The 12,233-nt window shown below is 51.8% G+C and overlaps 1 protein-coding gene across 6 annotated transcripts in view; it reads left to right on the forward strand.

Annotated features, from left to right (window-relative positions):
* Positions 1 to 12,233, forward strand: part of ANGPT4 (angiopoietin 4) — a 59,446-nt gene that overhangs the window by 11,805 nt on the left and 35,408 nt on the right. The window lies entirely within an intron of this gene.

The raw sequence follows: 12,233 nt of genomic DNA on the forward strand, positions 1-12,233 counted from the left end.
CATCTTCTCCCTGTGGCTTCTTGGACTTAGGCAGACACTGGGCTGCTCAGACACACACACACACACACACACACACACACACACACCTCATGCGAGGTGAGGCTCAGTGAGCAGAACAGCCACAAACATTCAACAAATATTGGTGAGCACCTACCACGCACTAGGCCCCAGGGCTGCACCAGTGAACTAGATGGGAGAGACCCAGCCCCCGGGAAGCACAGCTTCCAGCACTGGTTTCCTTTATTTCCCTGGCCCCTCTGCTAAGAGGAAACAAGGAGCCCCATTCTCTGTGACGCCACTGAGGCCCGAGAAGCTCCATCCCTGGCACCGAAAGGAAATGGCAAAGCTATGATTGAACCAGTGCCTGACTCAGTGCCCCAGCCCCCACTAGACTCTGGCCTACAGCGGGAAGTCTGGAGAAGCCCAGCCTGTGCCGGGAATTGTGGGCCGAGGCGAGAGCTGAACGGCACCTCCCTCCACAACAGCCCGCTGGGCCCTGACACGCTCCACCCCTGGCCTCCTGCCTGCCTGCTCTGCTCTCCCTGAGCCCTGACCCAGAAGAAGAGCAACAGAGGGGAAAGAGCCAGGAGGGCTGGGTCTGGCTGCTCGGAACCCCAAGGTCAGGGCCTGTGTGGGCCCAGAGGAGATGGGAGAGGGCTGGAGTAAGGCAGAAGAGGAAGCGCTGGCCCTTGGCCCTTGGGCTCAGAGCCACAAAGTGAGACCCGTTGCAAAATTGGGGAAACTGAGTCATGTGGATGATGGGGCAGGGGTGCCATGCACCCAGCAAGGGGGGTAGCACCCAGAGGCAAGAGGGTCTGACCTCTGTGACCACCACAAAAGTAGTGCATTCCTTATCTATTGTGGGACAGCACATTACTCCCAAACATGTAACAGCTTAAAATAACCGCAAACGGTTATTATCTTTCCATATCTGAGAGTCCAGAATTCAGGAGCAGCTTAACAAAAGAGCTCTAAGGCAGGTTTTCTTCATGTGGTTGTACTTGTGTACCAGCCGGGGCTGTGGTCATCTAACGGCTCCCCTGCGGTGGGAGGACCAGCCTCCCAGAGGCCCACTCCCATGGCTGGTAGGTGGGTGCTGGCGAGAAGTGAAGGAGGGGGCCTCCATTCCTCTGCAGGGCTGCTCGAGGGTCCTCAGGACATGGTGGCCAGCTCCCCACCAGCCAGAGCTAAGCGAGGGCAAACCAAAAGCCAAAATGTAATGACGTAGCTGTGAAAGTCACACTCCGACATTTCTACAGCATGCCACAGTCATAGCGGCCGGTTCCTGCCCAGCGAGGAACAGATGACACATGGTGATGCACATCAGGATGTAGGGTCTGGAGTCTGGAGTCTTGGAGTCTGGCTGCCTCAAGGCACCCACTGAGTGGCGGAGGGTGTGCTCTTTGGAGCTCAAGGCCTGCATACGAGCCAGCCTCTGCTGCTCAGAAACTGTGCAACATGAGCGATGGGCTGGTCTTCTCTGTGCTTCTTTTCCTCGTCTGTAAAATGGGGATGACGAGAGTCATGGGCTAAAGGGGCTATATTTGTTGGGACCTCGAGGCTGTGCCCACACACCTAGTGCTTCAGAGACCTGCCTTCGGAGGCCTCGGCAGCTGGGCAGAGCTTGGCCCCCCTCAAGCAGAAGTGAGGTCTACTCTGGTCAATGCTCACTCCCCATCTCCTGGCACAGGTCCTACACATCTGAACAGATGAATGAGTGCCATGGTCATTTCTAGAGCATTTCTCCTGAAGACAGCCCAGGCTGGCTCCCTGCCTTGTGCCAGGCCTCTCTGAGCTCCTGCTGTAAGCGCCGCACACAGCCCTCCAGTGGCCACGCTGGCGTTTCTGCCCCTGTCCATCTGTCCTTGTACAATTGTCTCTCCGCTTTCCGGCCTTCTGGCCTCTCTGGCCTCTCCTTGCCTCACTCAGGCCTCCAGCTGTAGCTGGGGCTCTGTGGGGAGGTCCAAACTTATTTCCAGCAGCCAATTATTCAGTGGAAATCCAGCACTCCTTACGTAAAACGATTTATTCATTCTTTCATTTTTTTTAATATTCATTCTTTCAACAAATATTTCCTAAGTGCCTCTCATGTGCCTGGGACTGGTTGAGGCATGGAGGATGTGGCCGTGACCATGGCAGCACTGCACTCCTGGGGCTGATATTCCTGGGGAGAAAATAGACAGATAGGAAATCACTGCAGTGATTTCAGATGCGCCCAGTGCTGTGAAGAAACCAGGCAGCTGCAGTGGGAAGAGGAGGGCAGGGGCCTCGGTGTTTATCTTTGATGGGGTGGCCAGGGGACACGTCTTAGGGAAGGTGATGTTTGCAGGGAGATCTGAAAGTCAGAAAGAGGTTAGCAGGATGCTCCTGAGATCAAGGATGTGGATGTGTGTTGGGAGGATTCCGGTAGGCAACCCTCTGGCTCCTGTGGCCACTGCCGCAGCTCCCAGGGCCCCTCCTCTGAAACCAGAGTGGAAACCGCAGACATGACCTCTGCCAAGGGCCATTTGTTCACATCACAAGTGTACACTCCCTTGAACTTGGCAGTTCCACGTCAAGGGACTTATCCTTGATGCACCCTTGCAGGAGAGTTAAATGACCTGTGGGCAAGGATATTCCCAACAGCACTGGCATGATGGCAAAAGCCTGGAAATGACGTCGCTATCGGGGACTCGATGAGCAAACAGTGGTGGCCACAGATGGACTACCATGCAGCTGTTAAAGCAGTGAGGCAGGTCTGTCTGGATGAAAGTGGAGCAATATCCAAATTTCATACTCTGAGAGAAGAAGCAAGGTGCAGAACGGTGAGCTGACGTTTTATTAGCCCAAAGTGGGGGCAGGGATGTGAGGATATGCACTGCTGGCACATGCATGGAGCTCCCCTGGAAGTGAACCCCGCATGTCCTTCAGTGGCCTGTGGGGCAGGGCTAGGAGACTCGTTAGCACTCCACATCCTTTGAGTCCTTGGACTTTTGATTTTTTTTTAATTTTTTTAAAGATTTTATTTATTTATTCATGAGAGACACACAGAGAGAGAGAGAGAGAGAGAGAGAGGCAGAGACACAGGCAGAGGGAGAAGCAGGCTCCATGCAGGGAGCCCGATGTGGGACTCGATCCCGGGTCTCCAGGATCAGGCCCTGGGCTGAAGGCGGCGCTAAACCGCTGAGCCACCAGGACTGCCCAAGTCCTTGGACTTTTGAACAATGTGCTCATATCACCTATTCAAAAAAACACTCAAATTACAAAAATACCCATTTAAGTTGAAACACACACACAAAGCTATCAAAGTCCTCTGTTCTTTCAGATTTTTACAGGTTTGGCTACACTGGGCCACTAGCTCCTGTGTGCAGCCTCCTACAAATGGCTTTCCTGACTGGGGCCTCAGTTTCCCCCTGTGGGAAATAGAGCTGGCTGTGTGATCCTTGCAGGTCTTCAGAGCTCCCATATCCCTCCTGCCTGGGCTTGGGTCCCTTGTGGGGGGACCCTGCTTTCCTCTCCATCATCAGGCCAGGCTCTGATCTCCCCCAGCCTGCACCCTGGGGCCTGGGTTCAGCCCGGCTGACTTGGCCTTAGTTCCCTCCACTCCCACCTCCAATGCAGCCCAGTTTAAACCCTACTCTTCAGGATGGTTTTGCCTGTTTCCAAAGCACAGATTTTTTTTTTTCTCTCCTAGAAAGGAATTTACAAAGAAGCCTGGTTTTCTCTATACTGTGGGAGCCACAGCAGGGTTTTGAGCAGAAGGGGCTGTGACCTGGCTTAGGTGTACTGGGCTCTCTCTGGGGGCTGGGGGAGCATGAACAGAGGCTGAGGGCACAGCAGGAGGGGGTGGCAAGGCTAGGAAGCCGCACAAGAGATGACGGAGGCTGGGCACGGGTGGAGGTGGTCAGGTTCTGCGCATGATCGCAGAGTGTAGAGATCACAGATTGGGTGTGGGTTTGGGGGAGGGGAAGTGAAGAGGACCCAGTGAAGTGAAGGGGTTGGGCCTGAGCCATTGGAAGGGTGGCATTTGCTCAGAGATGAAATCATCTGACCAAAGTCACGTAGCTCGGAGCTGGAGAGCTGAGACCAGAAACCACGCTCCCTGCTGTCTCCCTGCAGTTTCATAGAGATTTTAGCGGGGAGAATCCCTGGCCTTTCTGTACCTTAACACACACCCCAGCTCGTGGGAACCCCTGGTTCTCTTTTGGTCTGATTCAGGCACAAGCCTGAGCAGGGGACCCAGAAACTCAGGCAACTGGCAGAAGCCAACATCAGAGCTTGCCTGGCACCCTGGCCTTTGTGCTCCCTGGCTGGCGGGCTACACCCTGTCCTGCACTGGGTGAGGGGGACACAGCCTCCACCTGCTTAGCTCCTGCCCTGACCATGCTCTGCCCACTGGACCTTCTGGCCTCCAAATCAGCAGACCTGGGTATGACTTGAGGGTCTGCCAGTTTGACCAGTAACCTCAGGGAAGTGATTCTGTGTCTGAGCCTTCATTTGCTCATCCATAAAATGGGATCAGTAGCAGAGCCTCCAAGCAGGGGACGAGAGGCTATGTCTAAGGCACCCAAACACAACTGGCAATCATGGGTGCCAGAACGAGTTCCTGGGACAATTGCCACCCCCCAAGGGCTTCCAACTTTTGCCTCCACTCTCACTCCTGGCAAAGTCCCAGCAGCAAAGGACAGAAGGACCAGAGGCTGGGACAGAGCCTCCAGCATTCCAGGTATCCCAGCCTGTGCTGCAGGAGGTGTGCAGCAGCCCCCACGATGACAGTAAGAGCAATGGCTAAAGTCACTGTGTGCCTGGCACACACCAGGCATGGTCTCACTGAACCATCCCCTGCCCCAGGCTCATTTAGGCCCACAACAACCTCATGTGGCAGACCCCACTACTGTGCCCATTTTACAGCTGGGGAAACTGAAATTCTGAGAGACCACACAGCCAGGAGTCCTCAAAGATAGATATAAACAGAAGCCATCTCTGGGTCTCCAGGAAATAAATACCATTAAGGCAAGATGAAGTTTCCAGAGCCTCTTAAGGAGTGATGCAGGGAGCACCTGCTATGTGCCAAACACCCTCTGGTTCTTTCTCCAGGAATCTCATTTTTCCTTCACACTAATCCCCAAAGGGGGTTTCCTGGTTCCCCCTGGTTCCCCATCTGACAGATAAGAGCATCAAGACTCAGAGTGAAGACACTCAGCCTGGGTCCTATGGCCAGTGAATGGAGAAGTCAGGATTTATACCCAGTGCCTAGAGTTCTAATGCTAGAAGCCTTGCCAGCCTCTGGAGGGGTTGCCACTGGGCCTCATTCTCCTCCAGTGTTCTTCCCACCTAGGGGGGCCAGTCCCACACCTTGATGAGTTCCCACCCACAGTGACTCAGAGCTAGACATTGTGTAGAGATGCCCTTGACTCCCAAAGGGCCCCACAAATGTTGTGGGGGACCCTAGCCACCCACTCCAGTGCAGCTCTGGCCAGCCAGGGTCATGACAGTGGGCTCTACCCTCCTGGTTTCCCTGCGTCCCCCAGGATCCTTGACCAGAGAAGCTCCAAGCACTTCTGCCAACAGGGCCCTTTTCTATGAGCTCCATGTGCATACCCCATGGAGTGGTACTGTTCTCACCCCCACCTATAAATGGGGAAATGGAGGCACAATGGCTGGAAGTGACAAGCTGTGGGGTAGAGATTTAGCTTTTTGTAAGTGTATTTCTCTCCTTGCCTTTTGTTCTGTTTCCCAGTGGCTACACCACAGAGCCATATGCTGTTACTTATTTCAAAGCTAATTCTTCCAGTAGAATAAGTGTCCAAGCCATTCATTCATTCATTCATTCAACCAAACGAACATCCTTGATCCACCTAAGAATTTCCAGATATCCTTCGAGGCTCCAGAAGAAAAGGCAGACCAACCCTCATACTCTTGGAGTGGATGCTCCACCAAGGGGGAATTGTGAGGGGGATCTTCAGAGGTCCTAACCTTCTCTGTGCTCTGGGCCTCTCTGGCATCTGGCAAAGCTCTGGACCCTCTCTTGGAAGAAGATTTTTTTCAAACATAAAATTAAATGCATAAAGTTAAAGGAAACAAATTGCCTTAAGATACAGATATCAAAATATATTTTTTAAAGATTTTATTTATTTATTCATGACAGACAGAGAGAGAGAGAGAGAGAGAGGCAGACACAGGCAGAGGGAAAAGCAGGCTCCATGCAGGGAGCCTGACGTGGGACTCCATCCTGGGTCTCCAGGATCAGGCCCTAGGCTGAAGGCAGCGCTAAACTGCTGGGCCACTGGGGCTGCCCTCAAAATATTTTTAAAACAGATCTGTGATATAGTTACCTATTTGCTCTCGTGTTAATACATTAAATAACAAAATCTAATGATCTAGTGCCTTCCATCATTTTGAGATCATGATAAGTGTAAACAATATATCATGGATGTTCACAATCACTGTGGTGAGACACAAGAATGTCTGTGATGTCTACTGGTGACAAAGTCATGGGCATGGGCACCACCACGGTAGCAGTCTGTGGCCCATAGGCCTCGCCGTGGGAAGAGCTCGGTTCAGTTAGAGATTAGCAGACCCACTGTAGCGAATGTTCTGTATCTTGCTTGTCTCACTCAAGAGTGCAACTGGGGCATCTTTTTAGATCAGCCGCCAATGAAGGTCAACCTCCTTTTTAACAGCCACCTAGTAATCCATGACACAGACATACTGGAATTTGTCATGTGTTGATTATGTAACCATGCTCTGGCCCTTTACGTAGGTCATGTCAGGAATCCTCCTCCTCCTCCCTATCCCAGAGATAGGAGCTATGATTACCCCCATTCTAGAGAAAAGGCCCAGACAGGTAGAGAGAGGTACCTGCCCTAAGTCACACAGCCACTAAGTTGAGAGCTTTGATTCGAACCCAGGCTTATCAGATACAAAGCACTGACGACTCTTTCCACATTGGCTTTTATCTGTTGTTGACAAACCATTTTTCCCAAATATGAACCACATGCACCATTTTCCAAGGAAGAGACAGGCAGGGCAGATCACTGTTCTGATTCTCAAATATGCCAGACACACTCACATCTCAGGGCTTGTGCATGTGCCTTTCTGTTTGTCTAGAATTCCCTTCCTCCTGACTTTGCCACAGCTGGCAAGCCTCTCAGCTCAGGCGGTCCCTCCAGTGAGGGGTTCCCTTGCACTCTGGCTGAACTCCCTGCTGACCCCATCCACTACCCTGTCTCACCTCCTTAAGAGCATTCATCACTATTGGAATTTAATGGATGATTTAGTGGAAGTACCTGGAATCAGAAAACTTGCCATTTTTGTTCATTCCTGATTTCCTAGTCTCTAGTACAAGGCCTAGCACATAGTAGGTGCTCAAGAAATTCCTGAGTTGATACATATATGACACTCAGAGGGTGAGGGGTTTGAGAAACTGTATTTATCATTATAATACATAATTTTATATGGGACATTTTTTAGAATCTTTTTTTGGTGGGGTTTGTTTTTTACTGAGGTACAGTCCACATGGTGAGATACACCTTTCTAATATATGGCTCTGGGGGGTAGTGACAAATGTGTATGGTTACGCAACCACTACCAAAATCATGATATAGAACATTGCCAACACCCCCAGAAAGTTCTCCTATGACCCTTTGCAGTCAATTCCCAACCCTAGATGCCAGTTCCTGGCAACAGCATGGACTCTGACTTTTCTAGAAGTTACATCAGTGGAATCCTACAGCATGTGGCCTCTTGAGTCTGGCTTACTTCGTCCATGTTGTTGGGTGCATCACTATCTCCTTCCTTTTCTTTCTTTTTTCTTTTTTTTATTTTATTTATTTATGATAGTCACACAGAGAGAGAGAGAGAGGCAGAGACACAGGCAGAGGGAGATGCAGGCTCCATGCACCAGGAGCCCGACATGGGATTCAATCCTGGGTCTCCAGGATCACGCCCTGGGCCAAAGGCAGGTGCCAAACCACTGCACCACCCAGGGATCCCTCTCCTTCCTTTTCATGGCTGAGTAGAGTCTGCTGGATGGATGGACCACAGTTGCTCATCCATTGTGTAGTTGTAAACTTTTTTTAATATAAATAATGTGGGGAAAAAGCAGACTTGAGGGGATCTCCTTGGCCACGGAGACTGCTCATCCATGCAATGCTCACCTGTGGTCTGTCCAGAATACCTACCTTCATCACCCAGCCCCTGCATGTCTAAACTCCTTTCTTTTCTTTCCAGGCCCTTTACAGCTGCCCTCTCCCCAAAGAGGAGTAAGATTCCCTGTCCCCATGTCACAGATCAATAAAGTGAGGCTCAGAGAAATGCAGCTCTTAACTGCTAGAAGTTCACAGTTGGAGTGCCATAGAGCTAAAACTCAAACCTTGGGCCAAGGGGAGAGGGTTGACAGCCCAAAGGCCAAAGGTAAGCCTCTTTGCAGGCTGTGGAGGTGATGGCAGTTCAGGCCCTTATCCCACCCCTCATCTCAACCCTGAGAATCTGCAAGCATGAGGGTGACAGGGAAGGCGCAGGTCCAATCCTATTGTGGGGGAAGGAGGCAGGGGCTATGGAAGATGTCATTCTGGGCTGGCTCATTCATTGGGACTCTCCCCCCATCCTTCCAGCCTGAGCCTGAACCCTAGGCCAGACCCAATCCCCACTACACAGGCCAACATTACTCACCAGAGCCCAGCATGGCCAAAATGGGACCATCTGGCCCCAATTTCCCATCCTAGGACCCATGCTGGTGGGCGGGTGTGGCAAATTAAGTGATGGGCCCCAGCTGTGGGTGGCCTGGGCCCCACCCAGCCACTTAGCCACAGGACAACCAAGGGACCAATACGGGTACTCATGGAACTCCTGTCACTTGAGATGACCACCAAGTTACCCTGTGTCCCCAGCCCAGCTCTGCAGATCTGAAGGAGCAAGCACCTGGGCAGGGAGTCGTGGAACCTAGCCCACCAGGTGATGGTGACCTTGGGCAAGTGTTCTAGGCCTCAGTTTGTCCACCTACAAATGAGAGGCTTAGGGAGGATGGCTGAGAAAGTCTCGTCTTGGGACTAAACTTGCTATTTGTCTGCCTAGAGTTGAAGCTCGGAGCCTGGGAGTCTGCATTTTACACCAGGTTCCAGGAGGTCTGTGACTGGTGAGAGAGGGCAAGATCAGCCTCAGTATAGTTCTGCCTCCCCTATTCCCCATGGGGTGCCCAGGCAGCCACACATTAGTAACCCCAGGGAGGCCACAGAGGTGTGGTGGGAGCACACCTGAAGGGACCCATGGGGATGACAGTAGCCTCACCCAGGGTGCAGGGAAGTGGGCAGATTCAAAATTTGCATTGGGATCATAGTGGCCAAAACTCACTAGAGGATTGAGTGCAGCAGGTGAGAAAAAGAGAAGCATCAACGATGACCTCTGGGTTTGGGGCCATTTGCCAAGATGGGAAAGATGGGGGCAGTGAGGGAGAATGGGGTGGGTTTGCAGAGACAGTGCAGTGGGACCTGAGGAACAAAGGGGTCCATGTTGGATATTTTTGCCTGAGATGCTTGCTGGAAGTCCACGTGGGGATGGGGAGTTGGTGGCACATTGAGGAGAGTAGTCTGGGTGGGAGACGGAGCCAGTGCTGTCAGCACATGGCAGCCCTAGGACCTACAGGAGCACCTGCAACGGGGCCCTGTGCACTTTGGTATCTGGTCCTGGGTGAAGCTAATAAATCCCTTTTCAGAGCAATGCTTTTAAATGTATAAAATGAAAGTATAAGAACATCCAGTGATGTTGCCATTGTAATCAAAATATTAGATATCAAATCGGTGCTATGGTTGTAGCATTACCTAGTGGTGGGTTTGAGAACGTCCATCATTCTGAGGCCATGATGAGTAAAATAGGTATTTAAGATGCTGTAACAGGAGCACCTGGATGGCTCAGTCAGTGAAGCAGCTGACTTCTGCTCAGGTCATGATCCCGGGGTCCTGGGATGGAATCCCATGTCAGGCGCCCTCCTTAGCCGGGAGTCTGCTTCTCCCTCTCCCTCTCTCCTCTCTCCCCACCCCACTGCCTCACTCCTACTCATGCTCTCTCTCAAATGAATAAATAAGATCTTAAGAAAAAAAAAAAGATGCTGTAACACTTGCACTATGGTATGGAAATATTGGTGATTTCTATTGGTAATGAAGTTGCAGGATCAGCTGAAAGTGCTATCGTTTGTGGCCTACACTCATAACCAAAGGAAATGACAAACTTTGCTTACAGGTTAGCAAACAAGAGTTTTTTCTCACCCAAGTTCGTGGACCCTCTGAATTATCTTTGCAGGCCCTGTGGTCCCCACTAAGAACCCCTGACCTAGGGATAGAACATACATAAAGATGAGAGGCTGGAACTGGGCTCAGAGCCCCCGACATGTAGGATGCTGGTAAAGGAGGAGGCAGAGAGGAGGTGATCGTGGGTAGGAGGACAACTAGGAGAAGGAGCATCTGGGAAGTGCTTCCAGAACTCAGGAGTGACCATCTGACTAAATGCTACTGAGAGGGGAGAGAGTGAGAAGACAATGGGCCTTGTCCAGGAGCCGATGACCAGGCCAGTTGAGAGAAGGGGCTCCCCAGGGCTGGGGAGGCAGGCCGGGGAGTGCAGGATTCAACAGTTTGGGTTATATATATATACTGCTTAAAGATTTATCTATTTGAGAGACTGAGCAGAAGGAAGGGCAGAGGGAAAGGGAGAGGGAGAAGCAGACCCCCGGTCTGAGCTCAGAGCCCAATGCAGCGCTCCTGGGATCGTAACCTGAGCCAAAGGCGGACACTTAACCGACTGAGCCACCTGGGCGCCCCAGTATGGGTTGTATTTTTTTCTTGAGTGTGGTAAATACACAGACTTCATTATATTATTCCTTGTGCTTTTTTCTATGCATACAGTACACCATAATCATATTGTTAATGTTTTTAGAGGCAAGGGTGGGGCTGGAAGCAAGAAACTGGAGGCAACTTGAAGTTTTGCTGTTGAGGGGACCAGGGAAATTGGAGACGCAGCTGGAAGGACTGTGGGGTCAAAACTTTGTTTTTAGATGGGAGTGGTCGGAGGATGTTTGTGTGTTACAGGGGACGGCGGTGCAGGGAGCTGATGGTGCAGAGGAGGGAGGAAGGGGCCAATGTGACAAATGCCTGAGAAGCTCCAATAGGCCTGTCTCCCTGGTCCTCAGTCAATTCTGTGACTGCCACCTGAGGGTTCTCACACTTGAGGGAGCATCAGGACTCACTTGAATGGCTAGGTGCCACCCCAGAATTTCTGAGTTAGTAGCTCTGGGGTAGGACCTAGAAATTTGCATTTTTAGCAAGCTCCCCAGGGATGCTGCTGCAAGGGCCACACTTTGAGCACAGCTGCTGTAGTCAATACCAGCACCCCCACATGTGCCCCCTCCAGGATCTGGTGTTGCAGTTGTTCCTTCCAAAGCACTGGTGGGAGGAAGGCATGGGAGCAGAGTGTTAAGAAAGAAGAGGGGAAGGGTGCCTGGGTGGCGCAGTCGGTTAAGCCTCTGACTCCTGGTTTTGGCTCAGGATGGGATCTCAGGGTCCTGAAATGAGCCCTGGGCCAGGCTCAGCACTTAGTACGGAGTCCGCTTGAGATTCTCTCTCCCTCTGTCTCTGCCCCTCCCGCTTGTGCTCTCTCTCTCTCTCTCTAAAATAAATAAATCAAACTTAAAAAAAGAAAAAAGAAAAGATGGCAGAGGGAAGAAGAGCCCAAGGAGGAAACAGCCAGAGCCTGGCCCCCCAGCCAAGTTCACCACTTCTCCCTGGGGAGTGCCCGTCTTCCCAGGAACCCTGGGAGCTACCCTGTCTGTCAGACCTCCTGGAAGTCTGAGCAAGAGGGCAAGGAAAGGAGCCAGGGCGGGGGCGGGTGCAGAGGGGGATGGCCAGAGGCCAGCATGTGTGCAGAATGGAGAGGGAGTGGAGGGGGGACACCAGCTCTCTGCCTGCGGGCCCTGAGCTCTGAGAACACACTGTTCACCTTTACAACTTGATCCTGGTCTCATGCCAGACCAGCTTCTACTGCTCTTGGGAAAGAGAGCAGCCCTGTCAAAGACATGAATGTTAGCTCGTGGGACCCCAGGACATCTGAACTGAAAGAACCCTTGGAGACTGTCCGGTTCAGCCCGTTTGGCAGATGGAAGAAGCCAGAAAATAGAAAGTCCAGCTTGCTGGATAGACCCGCAAACTTTTGTAATGGGCATGACATTGGGGGCTATTCTCTGACCCTTGCAGTTCCCCCTTTTCCAT

The sequence above is a fragment of the Canis lupus genome, chromosome 26 (genome assembly GCF_048164855.1).
Source record: "Canis lupus baileyi chromosome 26, mCanLup2.hap1, whole genome shotgun sequence".
Classification (NCBI taxonomy): Eukaryota; Metazoa; Chordata; class Mammalia; order Carnivora; family Canidae; genus Canis; species Canis lupus.